General features: G+C 35.7%; 1 long non-coding RNA gene across 1 annotated transcript; it reads right to left on the bottom strand.

Moving 5' to 3' along the window:
* Positions 1–7,106: 7,106 nt before the first annotated feature.
* Positions 7,107–21,111, bottom strand: LOC120112340. Its single transcript, XR_005513846.1, has 2 exons — positions 9,379–21,111; positions 7,107–8,369 (listed from the first exon to the last, which is right to left on the bottom strand). It is a non-coding gene; the product is annotated as an uncharacterized LOC120112340 (long non-coding RNA).
* Positions 21,112–22,162: the final 1,051 nt, after the last annotated feature.

Raw genomic sequence — 22,162 nt, 5'->3', positions numbered from 1 at the left:
CGATAGCTGCATTTACACATAAGCTAGATGAGAACATCTGCATTTAGACAAAGATAACCACAAGAGAAAACCAATGGATTGTGATTTGCGAATCCAAAAGAAGTGGTGTTTCTTCACGTTACTAGGTTAAACAAACAAGTACAAGAAGCAAACCAAGCCTCCAAACCTGTAAGGAGAAATGAATAATATCATAGAGAGAAAAGCAAGAGAACTGAAACACAGATCACTTTGAACCAAGGGTTGAAATTTTCTGTGTCAGTGGCTTGCCTGATTGGCACTTGCATGGTTTATACGAGGCCAGTGCTTGGCATGCACTGCACATCAATAAGTACTGGCATACGGCCAGCATAGTGTCAATGTTGTGTGCTGATATGGCACAAGCACGGTATGTATTGTCCCATGATGACTGGAACTTAGATCTAATAAAATTTACAGACCTTTGGCATAAAATGAGGCATGAACATGTCACTTTTTATGCATAAGTGACAAACAAGGAAAGAAAAACTATGTGACAAATTAAGTTAGAAAGAATATTGTACTTAGGAACCAAGATAATAGTCATGCTCATAGATTAGGAATTGCCAGTTTATGAGCTGATAATAAAAGTTCAGATAATAAATATAGCAATCACAAGACTTAATTAATGACAACAAATTCAAAGAATGGAACCCAAATTTCAATAATCATATGTCAAGCTTTAGATGCAGTAATCTATTGCAAGCGATTAGGAAAAGAATGTAGGGTTTCCTTAACTCCAAAAATTATAAAGGCTTGCATGGGTAATGCTTTTGACTAAAGGTTTGTTATACACCACGAGAGAGTGCTAACTCTAGACTAGTTGCTGTTACTTTCTCAAACACTAGCTTACTAAGCTTACTAAAAAGTAGGTTGTCTTTGATATTATTCTTGAAATTCATTTCCATATGATATTGGATTAACAAAATAGATGGCTACAGTGATGAGATTGGGTCACCCATGTTACTTTGAATGAAGCTACTATCAAACTTCATTAAGCATTAGCCGTGAAGTGCAAGTACTTTTTCTTTTTCCTGATAAACAGAGCAAAACTATCTCAGAGATCTTTAACTCCAGAACCTAGGGATTTTAATTTCATAATATTATCTAGTGTTTGATTTTATTTGAAGAAAAATGCCAGTTTCTATGTGAACAGATTCCTCTGTTTTATAAAAACGGCAATCAAAAAAAAAAGATGTTGTTATCATGTTTAGAAGGATTCCATCATTTCAAACCCAAACAAAGTGGGATGCACGAGATGGCACCTGCTACTTATAAATCCATTTCATTTTGCACTATAAGCAATACGACATTTTTACTAACCATTTATAGACAATGTAATTGTTCTAATATAAATGTCTTGCTTATAACTTACAAGGAGATCCACGTGACACACTCTGACATGCAACTAGTTTAGGCCTAAGTTATAATACTAATATTCTTACCACTACAACTGAAAGTAGTGACTAGATTCTAACAAGAATTCAAAGATAGCAGAAGTAGGGTATAGGACATTACAGCTGTGGCTCTATACTAATCTGATGAACTCAATATAAGTAGAACTTATCTACAAAATATAAATAGAGCAAGATAAGCAGAGTAGGCGATTGCTCACTTCTCATAAATGTCAAAGAAAACTAGACGAATGTTAATAGGATCTGTAGGATCTACATGTCCTATTTACATATGGTTTCCATAGCAAATCTAATTACCTTTATTTCCACAATCTACTCATTTCCTTTGTTATTTCTATTAACTATGTATAGCTTTGTCAATTTGACATGGTGTCAGAGCCTATGTTCTGAATCTGGTCATTAACGCTTTCTCATTTTGGTTTTCTCTAGTTTTTAGTCCAAGGGGTTCTCGGTGTTCTAGATTTCTGAGTCTCGGTACAGCCTTATGTTTTCTAGATTCTGAATTCTTGGTAAAGTTCTCTAGTTTTCTGGTTTCTAGCTTTCTTGGAGTTCTCTTTCTGGTGTTCTTTCTTTTGGTCATAATATCTACAGAAGCCTTTTGTGTTTGTTTCACTGGGAAGAACTACTCTGCTTGGGAGTTTCAGTTCAAGATGTTTATCAAAGGCAGAGAGCTTTGGGATCATATTGATGGCTCTTCTAAAGCACCAACTGATGCTAAGGAATTTGCTCAATGGGAGACCAAGGATGCTCGGATTATTTCTTGGATTTTGGGGTCCATTGAGCCGCATATGGTGAACAATCTGCGGTCCTTTAGCACCGCCAAGGAGATGTGGGATTATTTGAAGCGCATCTACAACCAAGACAACAATGCAAGGCGGTTTCAGTTGGAGTTGGAGATTGCAAATTACAGCCAAGGTAATATTTCCATTCAGGAGTATTATTCTGGTTTTCTTAATCTGTGGAACGAGTATTCCGGAATCATTCATGCTAAGGTGCCAAAAGAAGCCTTGTCCGCTATTCAAGAGGTTCATGCAACCAGCAAACATGATCAATTTTTGATGAAACTTAGGCCAGAATTTGAAGTTACTAGGGCTGCGCTATTAAACAGAGATCCTGTTCCCTCTTTGGATGTGTGTCTTGGTGAATTGCTTCGTGAGGAGCAACGGACTCTTACCCAGGCTGTTATGGCACAAGAGAAGCTGTCCTCAGATGTTGTGAATGTTGCATATGCTGCTCAAGGGAAGGGAAAGGGCAAGGACAAGGTCCAGTGCTATTGCTGCAAGGAATTCGGCCATATTGCTCGCAACTGCAATAAGAAATTCTGCACTTACTGTAAGCAGTCCGGGCACATCATTAAGGAGTGTCCTACGCGACCTCAGAATCGCCGAGCCAATGCTTTTCAAGCTGCGGTCAGTTCTTCTGCTTCTGTGGATCAGTCCGCAAGAATCGCATCTGCTGCAGACACATCAGCAGGTCCTAACCAAGTTGTTCTTACTCCAAAGATGGTGCAACAGATGATTATCTCGGCCTTTTCAGCATTGAGACTTCAAGGTAATGGTAAGACAATTTCTCATTCTTGGTTTGTTGATTCTGGAGCATCAAATCACATGACTGGCTGTTCTGATTTTCTGCACAATGTTCGGTCCTATAACGGTACACAACACATTCAAATTGCTAATGGAAGTAATCTTCCTATTACTGCTATTGGAGATCTTAGTTCACCTTTCCGCAATGTGTTTGTGTCACCTGGACTCTCTACTAGTTTGATTTCAGTTGGTCAATTGGTTGATAACAACTGTGATGTGCATTTTTCTCGAAATGGTTGTCAGGTTCAGGATCAAGTGTCGGGAAAAATGATCGCGAAGGGGCCTAAAGTTGGAAGATTGTTTCCTCTGCATTTTACTCTTCCAAGTCTATTGTCTTTGGCTTGTACTGCTGCAACAAATCAGAGTGAGGTTTGGCATAAACGCCTAGGCCATCCTAACTCTCTTGTTTTGTCTCATTTAGTGAAGCATGGTTTTTTGGGCAATAAAGATCAGTTCTCTTCTTACAGCATGTCTTTTGATTGTACTGCTTGTAAACTTGGAAAAAGCAAAACTCTATCTTTTCCTAATCATGGTAGTCGAGCTGAAAAATGCTTCGATATTATTCATAGTGATGTTTGGGGCATTACTCCTGTAACATCTCATACCGGATATAAATATTTTGTGACGTTCATTGATGATTATAGTCGTTTCACTTGGGTGTATTTTCTCCGCTCCAAATCCGAAGTATTTTCTATTTTTCAGACCTTTGTGGCTTATGTTGAGACTCAATTCTCAACCTGTATTAAAGTATTAAGGTCTGACTCAGGTGGAGAATATATGTCTCATGACTTTCAGGGGTTCTTGCATCAAAAAGGTATAATTTCTCAGCGATCTTGTCCTTATACACCTCAGCAAAATGGTGTTGCTGAACGTAAGAATCGCCATCTGTTGGATGTTGTTCGCACCTTGTTGCTTGAATCCTCTGTTCCTCCTAAATTTTGGGTTGAAGCTTTGTCTACTGCAGTTTATTTGATTAATCGACTGCCTTCTCAAATTTTGGACTTTGATTCCTCTTATTATCGTCTTTATGGCAAGCATCCTGGTTATAATCAGTTTCATACTTTTGGATGTGTTTGCTTTGTTCACTTACCTGCTAATGAACGTCACAAACTTGCTGCCCAGTCGGTTCAGTGTGCCTTTATGGGTTATGGTATTGCTCAAAAGGGTTTTGTGTGTTATGATGCTGCTACTAAACGACTTTGTGTCTCTAGAAATGTAGTTTTCTTTGACAATCAATATTTCTTTCGGTCCAATGTTGCCTCATCTTCTGATCTTGCCATGCTTCCTAGCTTTGATGATATATATCATTCTATTGAGCGCTTCAAACCAAATATTGTGTATAAGAGACGTCAGCCACCTCAGCCCCTTTCCGATACTGATCCACCACCTGAGCCTGCAGTCCCTGCGCCTTGGAGGTCCACCAGAGCCTCCCATCCACCAGATAGGTATGGATTCTCCCATACATCACTCAATGTGACTCTGTCTACTATCACGATTCCTACTTATTATTCGCAGACGATTAAGCAGGAATGTTGGGTGAAGGCCATGCAAGATGAGCTTCAAGCTCTATAAGAGAATCACACTTGGGATATTGTTCCATGTCCTTCTGATGTTAAATCCATTGGTTGTAAATGGGTGTATTCTATAAAGCTACGTCCTGATGGGACTGTGGAAAGATATAAGGCTCGGTTGGTTGCTCTTGGTAATAGACAGGAATATGGAGTAGATTATGATGAGACTTTTGCTCCGGTGGCTAAAATGACTACAATACGGACAGTTCTTGCCATTGTTGCTTCTAAAGGTTGGGCCCTACGACAAATGGATGTTAAGAATGCTTTTCTGCATGGTGATCTCAAGGAGGAGATTTTTATGACACCTCCACTAGATTTATTCACTACACCATCTTCTGATGTGTGCAAGCTGAAGCGCTCTCTCTATGGCTTGAAGCAGGCACCTCGTGCTTGGTTTGATAAGTTTCGCTCCTCATTACTTGGTTTTTCCTTTGTCCAAAGTCAGTATGACTCTTCCTTGTTTCTCCGCAAGACTGAGAATGGAATTGTTTTTCTTCTGGTTTATGTCGATGATATAGTTATTACAGGGATAGATTCTGTGTTGATTCAGCAGCTTCAACAACACCTACAGGCTTCATTTCACATGAAGGATCTTGGTTCTCTTCAATATTTTTTGGGCCTTGAGTTGAAGTCTGGACCTGCGGGTACTTTCTTGCACCAACATAAGTATACACAAGATTTGATTGCTTTGGCTGGACTTCAACATGCTTCTTCTGTTGACACTTTTGGAGGTGAATGTAAAGTATCATCGTGAGGAGGGCGAGCTTCTTTCTGATCCCTCACTGTACCGACAGTTGGTTGGAAGTCTGAACTATTTGACCATAACTCGGCCTGATATTTCCTTCGCTGTTCAGCAAGTTAGTCAGTTTATGCAGACTCCTCGACACCTTCATTTGGCTGCCATCTATCGTATCATTCGCTATCTGAGAAGCACTCTAGATCGCGGCTTATTCTTTCCTGCTGGTTCACCTATTCAGTTGAGGGCATACAGTGATGCTGATTGGGCTGGCTGTCCAGATACGCGTCGCTCAGTTACGGGCTGATGTATGTTTCTTGGCAATGCACTCATTTCATGGAAGAGTAAGAAACAGGACCATGTTTCTAAGTCTTCAACGGAGTCTGAGTATCGAGCCATGTCCTCTGCATGTTCTGAGATTATTTAACTTCGTGGATTGTTGGCTGAGCTTGGGTTCCCTCAACTTGAGCCCACTTCTCTTCATGCAGATAACACTAGTGCAATTCAGATTGCGGCTAATCCTGTCTTTCATGAGCGCACCAAGCATATTGAGGTGGATTGTCACTCTATTCGTGAGGCTTATGATCGACGTGTTATCACTCTTCCTCATATCACCACGGATTTTCAGATTGCTGATGTGTTTACCAAGGCTATGACTCGTCGACGCCATAAGTTTCTAGTTGGCAAATTGATGCTTCTTGATCAGCCAGCATCAATTTGAGGAGGGATGTTAATAGGATCTGCAGGATCTACATGTCCTATATACATATGGTTTCCATAGCAAATTTAATTACCTTTATTTCCGCAATCTACTCATTTCCTTTGTTATTTCTATTAACTATGTATAGCTTAGTCAAATTGACAACGAATACAGTGAAAGCAAAAGAAATGCTTAGAAAAAAAGATTGTAGAAGGAAGTTAGATATTGGCATGTATTAAAATTTCAATGACTTGCAACATAGACAAACTAGGTGCAAGCTTAATTGGATTATAAAACAATACAAACAATGAGTACTAATATATGCTACAGATGATTTCAAATTCCATATAGAATTGTGAGTTTTGTCTTCAAGTGGACTCTGTGAAAAAGAATCACCTCAAAACCATAAAAAGAAGGGTATCAGTGCCCAAGGTCCGCCGTACCGGTGGCGGCCCGTACCGGTCCGAACCAGTGGCGTACCGGTCCGAACCGGTCTCGTACCGGTTCTTCAACAATAAACTACCGGTACCGGATTCGACGCTGATCCGGTACCGGTCCCCGGCCGGACCGGTACGTACCGGCCGATACGGACCGGTACGGCAGACCATGTCAGTGCCTTTGAATATTCTTTCAAGTTACCACATTGTACAAAAATTGATACAACAAAGAGGACCAAAAGAATACAGCAGGCAACCATCTCTAATGCACTATTAATTCCATCACCACAAATAGAGGACAACAGAAAATAGCAAAATAAACCTGCTGACAGGAAGTCAAAATTGCCGCACTATAAAGAAAGCAAAATAGCTGCAGTTAAAGATAAGCAGCAACAGCGACAGTGGTATCAAAAGAAAAAAAAAAAAAGATAAGCCAGTGCTATCAAAAAAAGGAGCAGCAACAGCATTATATCTAGAGAACTGAAGAATGTATATACATATATACCCAAAGACCTCAAATTAAAGAACCACAAAGCACTGGTATGCAGTCTACTGCAGAAGAGGAAAGAGTCTAGAATGAACTATGTTGCTACAATTCGTTAGACAAAAATGTAGGTATTTAGGACATCAAATAGTAATGGTAAAAGAGATAAAACAAGCTAAAGCAAACTTTATGCTTATAATTCTGCAGCCTACAGAAACTCCATTTAAGCTAAAGCAAATACCTTATAGCAGCTTTATGGTGTCAGTGAAAATTATAAAACAGCGTATTCAGACCGCCACCTCCCAGTTAAGTTCATTCATGGACAAAACGAGATAAAAAGCAAAATAGGAAGGAACATGGAAAAGAAAAGGTAGGCCACTAAGGACTTTGACCTGCGCGATATAGCTGGCAATAGGATGATGGAAAACCCAAAAGAGATACTATTGCAAATCTCGCTTGGACTCAACTCCTGCTTCAGCAGCCTGCCAAGGTTTGCTCTTTCGCTGGCTTCCATTTTGCCGAAAGCCGTTAGACCTAGTTGACTCCTCATTGTTGGATCTCACCCCAGTACCATTTTCCTCCAGGACTGATTCAGAATTTTCTTTTACTTGTGAATACCTCTTCCTCTTCTTCCCATTCTCAACTGTCGAGCCTTTTATATCTTTGCTCGAGGCAGAAGGTTCACATCATCTCCTTCTTCTTCCTCAATCTTGTCAGTATCCTCTTTGTCCAAGTCTACTTTTAAAGGTTTTTGTGGCCTTCCCCTCCTCTTATATTTAGGAAGAACCTCTTCACCACCACTCCCTGGATCTTCATGACTTGTTACTACTGTTAACTTCCTCCCCTTCCCTCTGCCTCTACCCATTAATCCAAAAGCCGAATCCAATCTCTAACAAGATTTGAAAACTAATAAAAGATGCAAGAGAGAAACTGATAACATATTTTATATTTCAAAAAGAAAAAGAATTCACATAAAACTGGTAAGTTCCAGATAATCCGAAAAACAGACTATGATTAAGCATCCAGATTGCCTTTCAAAAAAAAAATGTCAAATGCGATGTTTCTGAAGATACCACATGGCAGTAGATAATCCCAAAGAAACAGATGCTTCACTTATTTTCCAAATATTGATCCCAGGAAACTACACAGAAGGAACAAAAACTTCATCTTTTCATTAGCATCACCATAACCAAAACTGAAGAATCTACAAAAGGTCACCCTTGGAAGATCAAAGAAATCCCTCCTTTGAAAATTATTAAACATATTAAAAATTATTAAAAATTTCCCCATCATCAACCAGTCGGACATACAAGATGATCAAAATGCAAGAAAATCAAAAAATCACTTAAAGAAGATCCAGATCTAGAATCTGTCAAAACTAAAACCCTACAGATAATCTAGGCACAAAATAACAGGGAAATCAACCTATAACATCAAATCCGGAATCAAGAAACATATCTATAATCCAGAAAACTATCACCAAATAACACCAAAATCTTGAACTATAAATCAAGAACCACGAAGTATTCAAAGAACACGAACGAAAATAGGAATTGGAGAAAAATGTCAAATGCGATGATGTTTCTGAAGATATCACATGGCAGTAGATAATCCCAAAGAAACATATGCTTCACTTATTTTCCAAATAATGATCCCAGGAAACTAAAGAGAAGGAACAAAAACTTCATCTTTTCATTAGCATCACCAAGAATCTACAAAAGGTCACCCCTGGAAGATCAAAGAAATCCCTCCTTTGAAAATTATTAACCATATTAAAAATTATTAAAAATTTCCCATCATCAACCAGCCGGACATGCAAGATGATCAAAATGCAAGAAAATCAAAAAATCACTTAAAGCAAGATCCAGATCTAGAATCTGACAAAACTAAAACCCTACAGATAATCTAGGCACAAAATAACAGGGAAATCAACCTATAACATCAAATCCGGACCCAAAATCAAGAAACATATCTATAATCCAGAAAACTATCACCAAATAACACCAAAATCTTGAACTATAAATCAAGAACCACGAAGTATTCAAAGAACACGAACGAAAGTAGGAATTGGAGAAAATGTCAAATGCGATGTTTCTGAAGATATCACATGGCAGTAGATAATCCCAAAGAAACAGATGCTTCACTCATTTTCCAAATATTGATCCCAGGAAACTACAGAGAAGGAACAAAAACTTCATCTTTTCATTAGCATCACCAAGAATCCACAAAAGGTCACCCTTGGAAGATCAAAGAAATCCCTCCTTTAAAAATTATTAACCATATTAAAAATTTCCCCATCATCAACCAGTCGGACATACAAGATGATCAAAATGCAAGAAAATCAAAAAATCACTTAAAGCAAGATCCAGATCTAGAATCTATCAAAACTAAAACCCTACAAATAATCTAGGCACAAAATAACAGGGAAATCAACCTATAACATCAAATCCGGACCCAAAATCAAGAAACATATCTATAATCCAGAAAACTATCACCAAATAACACCAAAATCTTGAACTATAAATCAAGAACCACGAAGTATTCAAAGAACACGAACGAAAATAGGAATTGGAGAAAATCACGAATATAACGACAAAACCCAACTAGAAATCAAGAACCATCTCGAATCTAAAAGAGAAAGCAAGAAAATACAGAAGTGGGCATGGATCGCTTATCGGGTCTCCAGCGATGGCGCCTCCGCACCTTCTCGCCGTCATTCTCGTCATCTACGGTGCAGTTATTGATGCACGAGGACGACCCAAAGAAGCCATGGACAAGGACGATGCCACGATCGTCACCAAGCTCGTCGTCGCCACGAAGAAGACCTATAGAAAGGGGAGAAACAAGACCAAGAGGACCTTGATTCCAAAAGGAAAGCAAGAAAATACAGAAGTGGGCATGGATTGCTTATCGGGCCTCCAGCAATGGCGCCTCCGCACCTTCTCGCCGTCGTTCTCGTCATCTACGGTGCTTGATGCACGAGGACGACCCAAGGACACCATGGACGAGGACGACCCAAGGACGAGGACGATGCCACGGATGAGGACGATGCCACGATCGTCACCACGCTCGTCGTCGCCACGAAGAAAACAAGGGGGAGAAACCGAGACAAAGAGGACCCAAGTAATGGGAGAAAGGGGTGGGAAGTTTAACCTCTAAGTCGGCAACCCTTACCGACTTGGTGATAAAATTACTTATTTATCACCTGTTGAGTCATAATTTCTTAGATATATTGGAAAATTGTTCTGAAGTCCCTCTTTAACATGTTGAATTATTTTTCGTGTTTACCATGAACATGGCTTATAAGTTCATTAAGCTATAAACACCAAATCAAGCCAGCAATTACCGTCGGTTTGCTTTTTAGCAATAATTTTTTTTTTCATGCTGCTTTCTACATACCTTCTCTTATTCTCAGTCCGAAAATATTAGTTAAAAGAGATGTATCAATTAATATATTTATTTATAAATTGCGAGGCTCAATTAATATACTGAAGAACCAAGAAATTATACTCAAGAAACTATTCAAAACAAAAATATTGATTTCTTATAGGAATCAAAGAAACCACAATAAGAAGGTGAAGAAAAGCACCAATTGAGCACACCCATATATGTTGTGACTTGCGGTTCCTTTCATCCATTGAAGTCCCTCAAATCAAATTTCTCCAACTCCCGGATCCTAACCATGTCATCCTTCTTAGCTAAGATCCCCACCCGTTGTCCTTCTTGGCAAATGGTAAGGTACCCGAGGGGATGTATGAATAAATCTTTTTTGTCTTTATGACAAAGGTGCATGAGGCAGATTTTAGAATCGATCTCCTATAGAACTTCCAACTTCTTGAAGTTCTCTGGCCAAATAGCCTCGGGCACAGCATCATGATTGAATGCGAAGTACAAAGATGCAAAGAGTGCTTTAGTTTTAAGTGGGATTGAGCTCATAAAGAATCTTGTTTCAATGGATAAGAGGCTTCGAACTAATTTAATGGATGAGACTGATCTTACTTTTTGTAAATAACAGAGATTTCTTTTTGGTAGATATTTATTTATAATTCCAGCAGTACCTCATAAGGTGTATATATTTTTAGAATATGAAAAGAGGGATATTCTAAGAATAATTAAAAATTCTGACTATTATAGGAGCATTTTGAGAATAACAAAAATTTGTTGGAAATACTGATCTAGTGCGCATCTAAATTGTTGCATCTGGCCTACTCTTGATGGTAGTCTAGTGCCTAATTGGACTGCCATAACTAATGCATATCATTGTCTGTCAATTTTTGCAGTTTTCTATGATGCATGATTTGTTTCCCCAAAAGGATTAAGACTCTAAAGCTCTATTCTACATTAATGTTGGGTACTTGATTGTGATCAATCTTTTTCCTCTTTTTCAACAAAGATCAGCAGGGGCACTTGCAACTGATTGTACTGTATGTTTCCATCTTCTAAGGATGGCTATACACTCTACATATGCTGAAGGAAACCCCAGGATACACTCAAAAACTATTTTCAAGAAGAACCCAGAGGATTCGAAGATTTATAATGGCAACCGTACGAGGTCATCACTCTTAAGTAGAACAATTATGCGCATGTTAATTTACCTGATATCATAACTAGATCTCCACATTTTAATGCGGAAAGAGATGGTTTAATCTATCAACCAAGATGCATGCAACTTGCCTTGATAAAGGTGGGACATCTATAGCCACAAGAAGCCTGATCATCCTTCGGCTGCAGACATTGGCCACACCCAGCATGTAAAGATATCCTTGCAGGGATGCAACTGCTGCAACTTCTGTAATAGTGTAACCTTAAGGCCAATCGAACCCTCCAACCACCAAAGTCGAGGAAGCATCCATCTTACTTAGATGCAGTTTGTCATTAAAAAAAAACATTAGACAACTTCGTCGGACAGCATGTATATATAATATCAAAAACAACGAAATGATGTAAGAAAGTAGGTATAGCTTGTGGCATGGGAAAGAACAAAATAGAATTCATTTAGGTTGCAGGAACAGGTTAACCAAGGTAAAAGAAAATTGAGTCACAGCAATTCGTAATATGTTCAATAAATACCTAGAAAATTACTTCAACTGACAGATCTTGATGGACAAGTAAATGTAGAGGATTAATAAACTTGAAAGCCCTAGGATTCCCCACATATAGGGGGGGAACCCTACACGCCCAAGATACCAAAATCTTTTGTGACATGTCGTTGCATTTGTTTTAAGAATTAAAGGAGAATAGTTCCTAACATCCCTGCCATGGTGTTTGGGTTTTTGGTAGAGGCACCATGTCGATGAAAATCTATTCATTAGAGATTGCATGCAATTGTAGGTCATCCAAAACTCTATATGACACCATGTGATATCTTAAAACTTCTTGAAAGCTCCAGTTACAAGCACCAGAAATCTCTCCTCAAGAGAACTTCAGAAAGTTTCTTGTTCATATATAAAGGTATGATAAACTTCCCATTTAGTGCCTATTTGGATATATTCCAGAAGGAATTGGATTTGTTGGCCTGCCCAGCCTGTAGTTTTCTAAGGGCCCACCCAAGTCCTAGCCTAGATCCTAGCCTGTGGGCCTATTGGTCTGCAGGAAGGAGAGAAAGACCCATGGAGGTCTTTTTTCCTCTCATAGGATTCAGGCTGTGGGGATGTTGGGTTGACATGGACCATACCTATTTAGGCTGCCAATCCATAAATCCATCAGTAAATCCAGCTCAATCTTACTGGATTTCCCAAACACGGCCTTACTAGAGAAAATAATTACCTAGAAAACAAGAAGAAGAAAATAGAATTCAAATATTAACAAAGGGGCTTACATAAGTATCCTTCGAGAGTGCCAGCATCTAGGAAGGAATTGCTTCATGAAATTTTATGGAATATGTAACAATTCATTTGCTAAAAAATTATTAAAGAACCGATTTTGTTTCCATAAAAGTAAATGTAGTTAGAAGTTGAAAACAATTTAAAGGCACAATGTTTTTGCTAATTGCATATTAAAATCATGGAGCAAATGTCAGAATAAACATTCTTTAGAGCTCATTATTTCTTATGCATCAATAGGCAACACTACAGAATCTTACAAAAGTGAATTACCAAAAGAATATTATATTCGTTCACCAACAACTCTACCTTCAAAATGTGTCCATTTCCAAAAATCCAGCAGTTTGTCTTGGAATGCTAAAATATTGAGATTAAAAGTTTTTCTTGGCATCTTTAGAGTATCCCATGAAACAGTTAATATTGCTGGTTTACAAATTGAAGCAATAGAATAGAGTGCACTGGCTTATTAGAAACCAAAGTTATAGAGAATGGTCTGAAAAAGATTTACCGACAAACTTGAAACAAATTGGAACATATAATTGACTAGGATAGTTTTAGCAAAAGAATATTTTGATTTTAGGAGGGTTTGTCTAAGTGACAGTCAATTTTTATAAGCATCCTCAAATAAATTTACAGTATATAGGTTAGGTACAGCCACTATTAAATTCCAATGCTGTGAGATCCATTTTATCCTTTGAGATAAAGGAGAACAAGGCTTTGATTTTTGAGGCCAGGAATAGACATAGTAGTCATAAGGATGGGTCTAAGGCAGCCAATTGACAAATTGAGTGCTTCACAATAACACAAATCATGACAACCATTCAAAAACATATAATACAAGGCACCGATGTTTAGATCCTGGCAAGACGGGGGGGCATCTCATCCTATTCCTGCGAGAAAATGGGAATAGGACAGGACCTCAAAACCCATTCATGTGAGGAAAGAAGAAGAAAGGAAAGAAAGAAACGAAAGAAGAAGACAAGGAAAAAAGAAAGGAAAGAAAGAAAGGAGGAAAAAAGAAAGGAAAGAAAGAAAGGAGGAAAAAAGAAAAGAAACAAACAAAAAAATAAACGAAAGAATAATAATAATAATACCATGATATTGACAAAATGAAAATGGAATTATGAGATTCTATTATCCATCTAAAGTAAATCATAGCATAAGAGAACCACTGCTCAAGCAAAAATATACAAATAAACAAACTTGCCAATCGATATCTCATATTTGGTTGTTAAAGAAGGCATTTTTCAATCATGCAGCACTTTCAAACCGACGTCCAGATCTATTAGATTATAGTGCTAGAAGCATACCAACTTTAAGGGAGGCATCAGCCTGAGCAATGTTTCGGGCCATGGCAGTGAGCAGAGCAATCCCATGCTCGGCAGCCGCAACCGTGTTAGCCGTGGGGGCACTCACAACAAGACACCCATGCTCGGTGGCGGTGGCAAGATCCTCGGGGTAGAGGTTATAGGAGCAAGATCTACCTCCGCATGCAAATCTTTATGCAGTAGATAAAAACCATGCAAATATGGACAGATGAAAAACCTAACACAGCATAAACCATGCAAATTCGACACTATTTTCTTCATCAGAACCAAGCTACCAACAGTAATTAATGCAAATATTAGTAGAAAAATCTATTAGATATTACAAATAAGCTTCTGAAAGCATCCATGTTAGACAACCACAAAAATAAACAAATCCCTAATGGAGTCAAAAAAACAAAAGAATATATCAAGTATATAAAAAGATTTATCAAATGGTATCTTCTGAAGAAGTCAAGAATCACTTATGCAAAGCTTGAAAATTACAAGAACTTAAATCGCACAAAACAAACATAAATTAAGCAATAGCAACCAAAACCTTGAAAACTCAAATATTGACAGCGGAAACAAAATTCAATCATACAAGTTGCCGTGGCAACTAAACATACCAAACTGGAGAAAGTGTCTCAATTTTTCAACCAGAAAGATAACCTTGTAAAGCGCAACAATGTACCACAAGTTCAAAAATACCCAAACAATATAACATAGCAAACGGCCGACACTACCCAACATTAAACTACGATTGAAAAAACCCTTCAACCATACATCTACTATAGACAACACTACAAAGAGAGACCTAATTGAAATCAAACCTACCTATTTCATTGATAGCCAAACGCACCGGACAAACCTACTACCCAACAATAAACAAACTTTAATACAGATTTCTTGGTCTGTGATTAAAATCAAGATTTCTGATTTACAAATCACAATCTATTGGTTTTTTCTTGTGGTTTGATTTTTTATTGTGGTTGCCTTTGTCTAAATGAAGATGTTTTCATCCGGCATATGTGTAAATGCAGCTATCGATGCGATTTTTTGGATGATATTGATGCAGTCATTTTGGCTTTTTCAAATGATAGATCAGCAATTAAAGAAAGCCTATCCAATTTGTATTATTGCGGTCTCCCATGATTCTTTTGGTCCTCTTTGCTGTATCAATTTTTGTACAATGTGGTAGCTTGAAAGAATAATCAGAGGCACTGATTTCCTTCTTTTTATGGTTTTGAGGTGATTCTTTTTCACAGAGTCCACTTGAAGACAAAACTCACAACTCTATATGGAATTTGTAATCATCTGTAGCATATATTAGTACTCATTGTTTGTATTGTTTTATATCCAATTAAGCTTGCGCCTTGTTTGTCTATGTTGCAAGTCATTGATGTTTTAATGCATGCCAATATCTAACTTCCTTCCACAATCTTTTTCTCAAAGCTTCTCTTTTTCTTTCACTATATTCATTTTAGTTTTCTTTGACATTTATGAGAAGTGAGCAATCACCTACGCTGCTTATCTTGCTCTATTTATATTTTGTAGATAAGTTCTACTTAGTTTGAGTTCATCAGATCAGAATGGAGCCACAACTGTAATTTCCTATACCCTACTTCTGTTATCTTTGAATTTCTGTTAGAATCAAGTCACTACTTTCAGTTGTAGTGGTCAGAATATTAGTATTATATCTTAGGCCTAAACCAGTTGCATGTCAGAGTGTGTCACGTGGATCTCCTTGTAAGTAATAAGCAAGATATTTATATTAGAACAATTATATTGTCTATAAACGGTTAGTAAAAATGTCGTATTGCTTATAGTGCAAAATGAAATGGATTTATAAGTAGTAGGTGCCATCTTGTGCATCCCACTTTGTTTGGGTTTGAAGTGATGGAATTCTTCTAAACATGATAACGGCATCTCTTTTTTTGATCGCCATTTTTATAAAGCAGAGGAATCTGTTCACACAGAAACTGGCATTTTTCTTCAAATAAAATCAAACACTAGATAATATTATGAAATTAAAATTCCCGGGTTCTGGAGTTAAAAATCTTTGAGATAAGTTTTCTCTGTTTATCAAGAAAAAGAAAAGGTACTTACTCTTCACGGCTAATACTTAATGGAGTTTGCCAGTAGCTTCATTCAAAGTAACATAGGTGACCCAATCTCATCATTGTAGCCGTCTATTTTGATAATCCAATATCATATGAAAATGAATTTCAAGAATGCTATCAAAGACAGCCTACCTTTTAGTAAGCTTGGTAAGCTAGTGTTTGAGAATGTATCGACAACTAGCCTAGAGTTAGCACTCTGTCATGGTGTATAACAAAACTTCAGTCAAAAGCATTCCCCATGCAAGCCTTTATAATTTTTGGAATTAAGGAAACCCTACATTCTTTTCCTAATCTCTTGCAATAGATTACTGCATCTAAAGCTTGACACATGATTATTGAAATTTGGGTTCCATTCTTTGAGTTTGCTGTCATTAATTAAGTCTTGTGATTGCTATATTTATTATCTGAACTTTTATTATCATCTCATAAACTGGCAATTCCTAATCTATGAGCATGAATATTATTTGGTTCCTAAGTATAATATTCTTTCTAAACTTAATTTGTCACACAATTTTTCTATCCTTGTTTGTAACTTATGCATAAAAAGTGACATGTTCACACCTCATTTTATGCTAAAGGTTTGTAAACTTTATTAGATCTAAGTTCCAGTCATCATGGGACAATACATACCATGCATGTGCCATATCAACACACAACATTGACACTAGTCTGGCCGTATGCCAGTACTTGCTGATGTCACTGGCCTCGTATAAACCATGCAAGTGCCAATCAAGCAAGCCACTGACACAGAAAATTTCAACCCTTGGTTCAAAGTGATCTGTGTTCCAGATCTCTTGCTTTTCTCTGTGTGATATTGTTCATTTCTCCTTACAGGTTTGGAGGCTAGGCTTCTTCTTGTACTTGTTTAACCTAGTCACTTGAAGAAACATAACTTTTTTTGGATTCACAAATCACAATCTATTGGTTCTCTCTTGTGGCTATCTTTATCTAAATGCAAATGTTCTCATCCAGCTTGTGTAAATGCTGCTATCGATGCAATTTTTTGGATGATATTGAGGCAGTTATTTTGGCTTTTTCAAATGGTAAATCAGTAATTTAATAAAGCTTATCCAATTTGCATTATTGTGGTCTCCTGCGATTTTGTATGATATTGATGCAGCCCTTTTTGGCTTTTTCGAATGACAAATCATTATTTAAAGCAAGCTTAATCCATTTTGCAATATTGTGGTCTCCTTCGGTGGTTCACTTTGTTTAATCCAGATGTTCGATGTGTTTTTTTCTTCTCCCTTTGGAGTTCGATAGAGAACTTGGAAGATTTGCCAGTATATGAGTATTTTCCCTTCGTATTCTCTTGCCTCTTTAAAATATCAAGATAGTTCTTGATTTATCATTCATATCTGGCATTATATTGTAGTTTTGCCACTTCCTATTTTCTTGCTTCTTTTTTAGATTCTCCATAGGGTTCTTGATTTATACTTTTGGTTTGGGCGTTATATGTTGGCATTTCTTTTATTGAGTAATCTGCTTTTTTACTTGCAAACCTGTGACAAACTTATTTACTAGAACTGAAAGATGTAGCGCGGTTTTCATTTGCTCTTGGTATTTCTTTTTGAACCATGTTGTTGATGTAGGTTCCAAGATCTTATAGCTTGCTTCAGTAATTCAGTTTATGTTAATTGACTGAAGTTCTTTTAGTATAGTCAAACTGCTTGTAAAATTGTGTCGTGATATTTTTGGTACCTACGTGTTCTCCCTGCTTTAGATTATTGTAAATAGCGTCTTCCATTACTATTTCACAGAGGCTAGTTGAATGCTCTACACATGAAAACAATAGTAGAAGAGAAATATCAGAATTTGTTAAGAAGTGTGAAAGAATAAAATGCATATCTTATTAAGTAAAAGTTATATGAATTGCACCCACAAAAAATATTAGATTTTAGTGAAGAAAATCCTACAGAAAAGAACTAATTTAGAAAGATTAGTTTTTGTGAACCTGAACTCAGCACATGTGATGTATGTTACTGATAAGATTAAGTGAACATTAAGTTCTTGGCTCAAAGAACAAATGAATATGTCTTTTAGCTGTTGCTCTCTTTTCTGAGGGGCATAAATAAGTTAAGTGTCTGGCAAAATAAAAAAGGTAACCACCTATTTTCCACTCCATTTATCTTTCTTATCAAAATTCAATTTCTGTTCATGTCAAGCCCTACCACCCACCCTCCTGACAACCCTCCCAAAAAGTAAAGCGTTTAACAACCACTGTTATGGATACCCTTGCTGGGGTAATTCAATTCAATCCACTTTTACCAAACAATACGTATCAGGACTAGTAATAGTAGAAGAGTAGGAAGATGGAGACATGTATCTCTGATTTGTATCATTGTTTTTTTTTCTATTTTGTTATATTTCCTACACCTTTCTACAGATATGCATTTTTTTCTGTTTATTTTATCTTCTGTCTTTTTTCTGTTTTTCGGTTTCTTTTTGTTTTTATGTTTTATTTCAAATCATGGATCTTCTTGTGTATTCTGTCTTTTTTTATACATTCTTCTTTGTGTTTTTTTGTGATATCATTTTTTTTTATTAGTTTATAATATTCTTTTTTGTATGTTTACTTCAACTAATTCTAGTTTGTACTCTTGTTGTTAGTTTAGTTAGTTTTTCAATATTCAGTTTTGCTTTTCTCTTCTATCTTTTGCTACTTGTTTTATAACCTGGCTAACATTTTTGATTTTTTGTATTTGCATTCCATTTTTTTATTTTTGGAAAACTCAACTTGATATTTAGTCTTTTCTATATGATTTATTCTTGTTTTCTATTTATTTTCCATCTTTACGTTCACTTTCACAAATTCAATTTTGTATTTTTTTTGCTTTATTTATATTATCTGGTTTTTACATATTTGGCCTTCAATTTTTTTTATTTCATTTTTCATATGCTTTGCGAGCTTTTCTTATATATTTAGTTTTGTACATTCTTTTGAAATTTAGTTTAGATTTATACTTTTTACTCTACTCATTTTACTTTATATATGCCTTCCATCCTTATATAGCCCGAGTTTTATATTTTATTGTTCTAGTTTATTTTCTTTAATTTCTATTATGTGCTTTCACATGTTCCCCTTTTTAGGTTGCTTTAATTCATTGTTGTTATTTGACTTGGGATCTTCTATCTTATATTTTGTGTTTGGCATACTTGTTTGGAGTTTGTGTTTCTATCTTTTTGCAAATTCTGTTTTATTTTTTAGACTACTGCAACATTTCCCCAAGAACCTCCTGAGAAAGGATGGAAACTTGGGCTTTACTGCAAAGTGACGGAGTTTAGGTGATAATTTGGGGCCAAAATGCCAACTTTGTCTATAGCAGCTCATTGAAAAACCATGAGTTGCAGCCATTTCAGTGAGGTTTTGGGGGAGAAGCAACTTTCTATCTTTTATTTACCATTTGTGTCTTTATGTTATCTTTCAAAAATTCAGTTTTATTTTTTTTTTTTGTTTTAGATTTTCTATTTCACTATCCTTTTTTTTTAAATTCGGTTACTCATTATATTGTATTTATTCTTCTTAGTTGGATCATAGCCCGATTTCAAAAATTTGCTTTCTGTATTTGTTTGGACATTTATTTCCTCTCTTTTTTTGCAAATCCAATTTTACTTTTTAATTTTGTTCTATTTTATATTTATTTTCTGTTTTCACATTCATTTTTGCACATTCTTTTTTTCTGTTTCTAGTTGTTTTGTTTGTTCCATTATCTATATCCATACAATTGGTTTTGTATATTTTGGAATTTCCATGTATTTTATTTTCTTGTAAATTCACTTTTATATTTTAATGTATTTTAATTCCTGTTAATTTTCCACTGCTATTTACACTTTCATAAATCCATTATTGTTTCTTTTCATCCTAATTGTTTTTATTTTTTGTTTGCTTGTCATCTTTTTGTTCACTTCATTTTTGTTTCTTTTCATCCTAATTGTTTTTATTTTTAATTTGTTTTCTTTATTTCTATTTTTGTTCATTATATGGCTTCATATATTTAGTTATTTGTTTTTTCAAATCCAGGTTTATATTCTCTTGCATTTCTGTTTTGTTTTACTTTTTGTTTCTTTCCATCTTTATATATCGAGTTTCACATTTTTGTTTTTATTTTCTTATTGTGTTTTTAATTTCTTGTATAGACAATTTTGTATTTTTTTCACATGTCCAGTTTCATGAATTTTGTTCTTTTTAGGTATTTTTTATTCTACTATTTTCTTCATTGAGTAAATATTATTTCCTTTGGAGAATATTAGAAATTTCTAAGATGAAATGGAGCTGAAACCCTATGAGCATTATCAAGATTTTTTTTCCCATTTGTATAGGTTACTTGGTTGTTGATTGGGAAAATAAAAGAAAGAAAGTTGCTTGTTCTCCTCCAATACCTCACTGAAATAGCTACAACCCATGGTTTTTCAATAAGCTGCTATAGACAAAGATGACATTTTGGCCCCAAACCTAAACTCCGTCACTTTGCACTAAAGCCCAGGTTTCGATCCTTTCCCACGAGATTCATCGAGAAATGTAGCAGTAGTCTACAAAATAAAACAAAGTTTCCAAAAAGACAGAAACACAAACTCCAAACAAGCATGCAAAACACAAAATATAAGATAGAAGATCCCAAATCAGATAACAACAATGAATTAAAGCAACCTGAAAAAGGATATGTAAGAGCACATAATAGAAATAAAAGAAAATAAACCAGAACAATAAAATACAAAACTCGGCCTACATAAGGATGGAGGTAAATATAAAGTAATATGAGTAGAGTAAAAAGTATAAATCTAAACTAAATTTCAAAACGAATGTACAAAACTAAATAGATAAGAAAAGCTCGCAAAGCATATGAAACATGAACTAAAATAAAATAAAGGCCAAATATGTAAAAAACAGATAATATAAATAAAGCAAAAAAAACACAAAACTGAATTTGTTAAAGTGAATGTAAAGATGAAAAATAAATAGAAAACAAGAATAAATCATTTAGAAAAGAAAAATATAAAACCGAGTTTTCCAAAAATAAAAAAATGAATACAAATACAAAAACCCAAAAATGTTAGCCAGATTATAAAACAAATAGCAAACAATAGAATAGAAAAGAAAAACTGAATATTGAAAAACTAACTATACTAACAACAAGCGTACAAAACAGAATTGGTTGAAGTAAACATATAAAGAAGAATATTATAAACTAATAAAAAAAATAATATCACAAAAAAAAACACAAAGCAGAGTGTATAAAAAAGACAGAATATACAAGAAGATCCATGATTTAAAACAAAACATAAAAGCAAAAAGAAACCAAACAACAGAAAAAAGGCAGAATATAAAATAAATAGAAAAAAATACATATCTGTAGAAAAGTATAGGAAAAATAACACAATAGAAAAAAACAATGATATAAATCAATGATACATGTCTCCTTCTTCCTACTCTTCTACCATTACTAGTCCTAATGCATATTGTTTGGTAAAAGAGGACCGAATGGAATTACCCCAGCAGGGATATTTATAATAGTGGTTGTTAAACACTTTACTTTTTAGAAGGGTTGTCAGGAGGGTGGTTGGTGGGGCTCGACATGAACAGAAATTGGATTTTGTTAAGAAAGATAAGTGGAGAGTGGAAAATGGGTGGTTACCTTATTTTTGCCCCTCAGAAAGGAGAGCAACAGCTAAAAGATGTATTCATTTGTTCTTCGAGCCAAGAACTTAATGTTTACTTATTCTTTATCAGTAACATGCATTACATGTGCTGAGTTCAAGTTCACAAAAATTAATCTTTCTAAATTAGTTCTTTTCTGAAGAATTTTCTTCACGAAAACCTAATGTATTTTTTGGGTGCAATGCATATAACTTTTACTTAATAAGATATGCATCTTATTCTCACACTTCTAAACAAATTCTGATGTCGCTCTTCTATTATTGTTTTCAAGTGTAGATCATTCAACTAGCCTATGTGAAATTGTAATGGAAGA

The sequence above is a fragment of the Phoenix dactylifera genome, chromosome 11, assembly GCF_009389715.1.
Source record: "Phoenix dactylifera cultivar Barhee BC4 chromosome 11, palm_55x_up_171113_PBpolish2nd_filt_p, whole genome shotgun sequence".
NCBI classification, from domain to species: Eukaryota; Viridiplantae; Streptophyta; class Magnoliopsida; order Arecales; family Arecaceae; genus Phoenix; species Phoenix dactylifera.
Note: the sequence above shows the minus strand (reverse complement) of the source record. Positions and strands in the feature narration are given on the sequence as shown.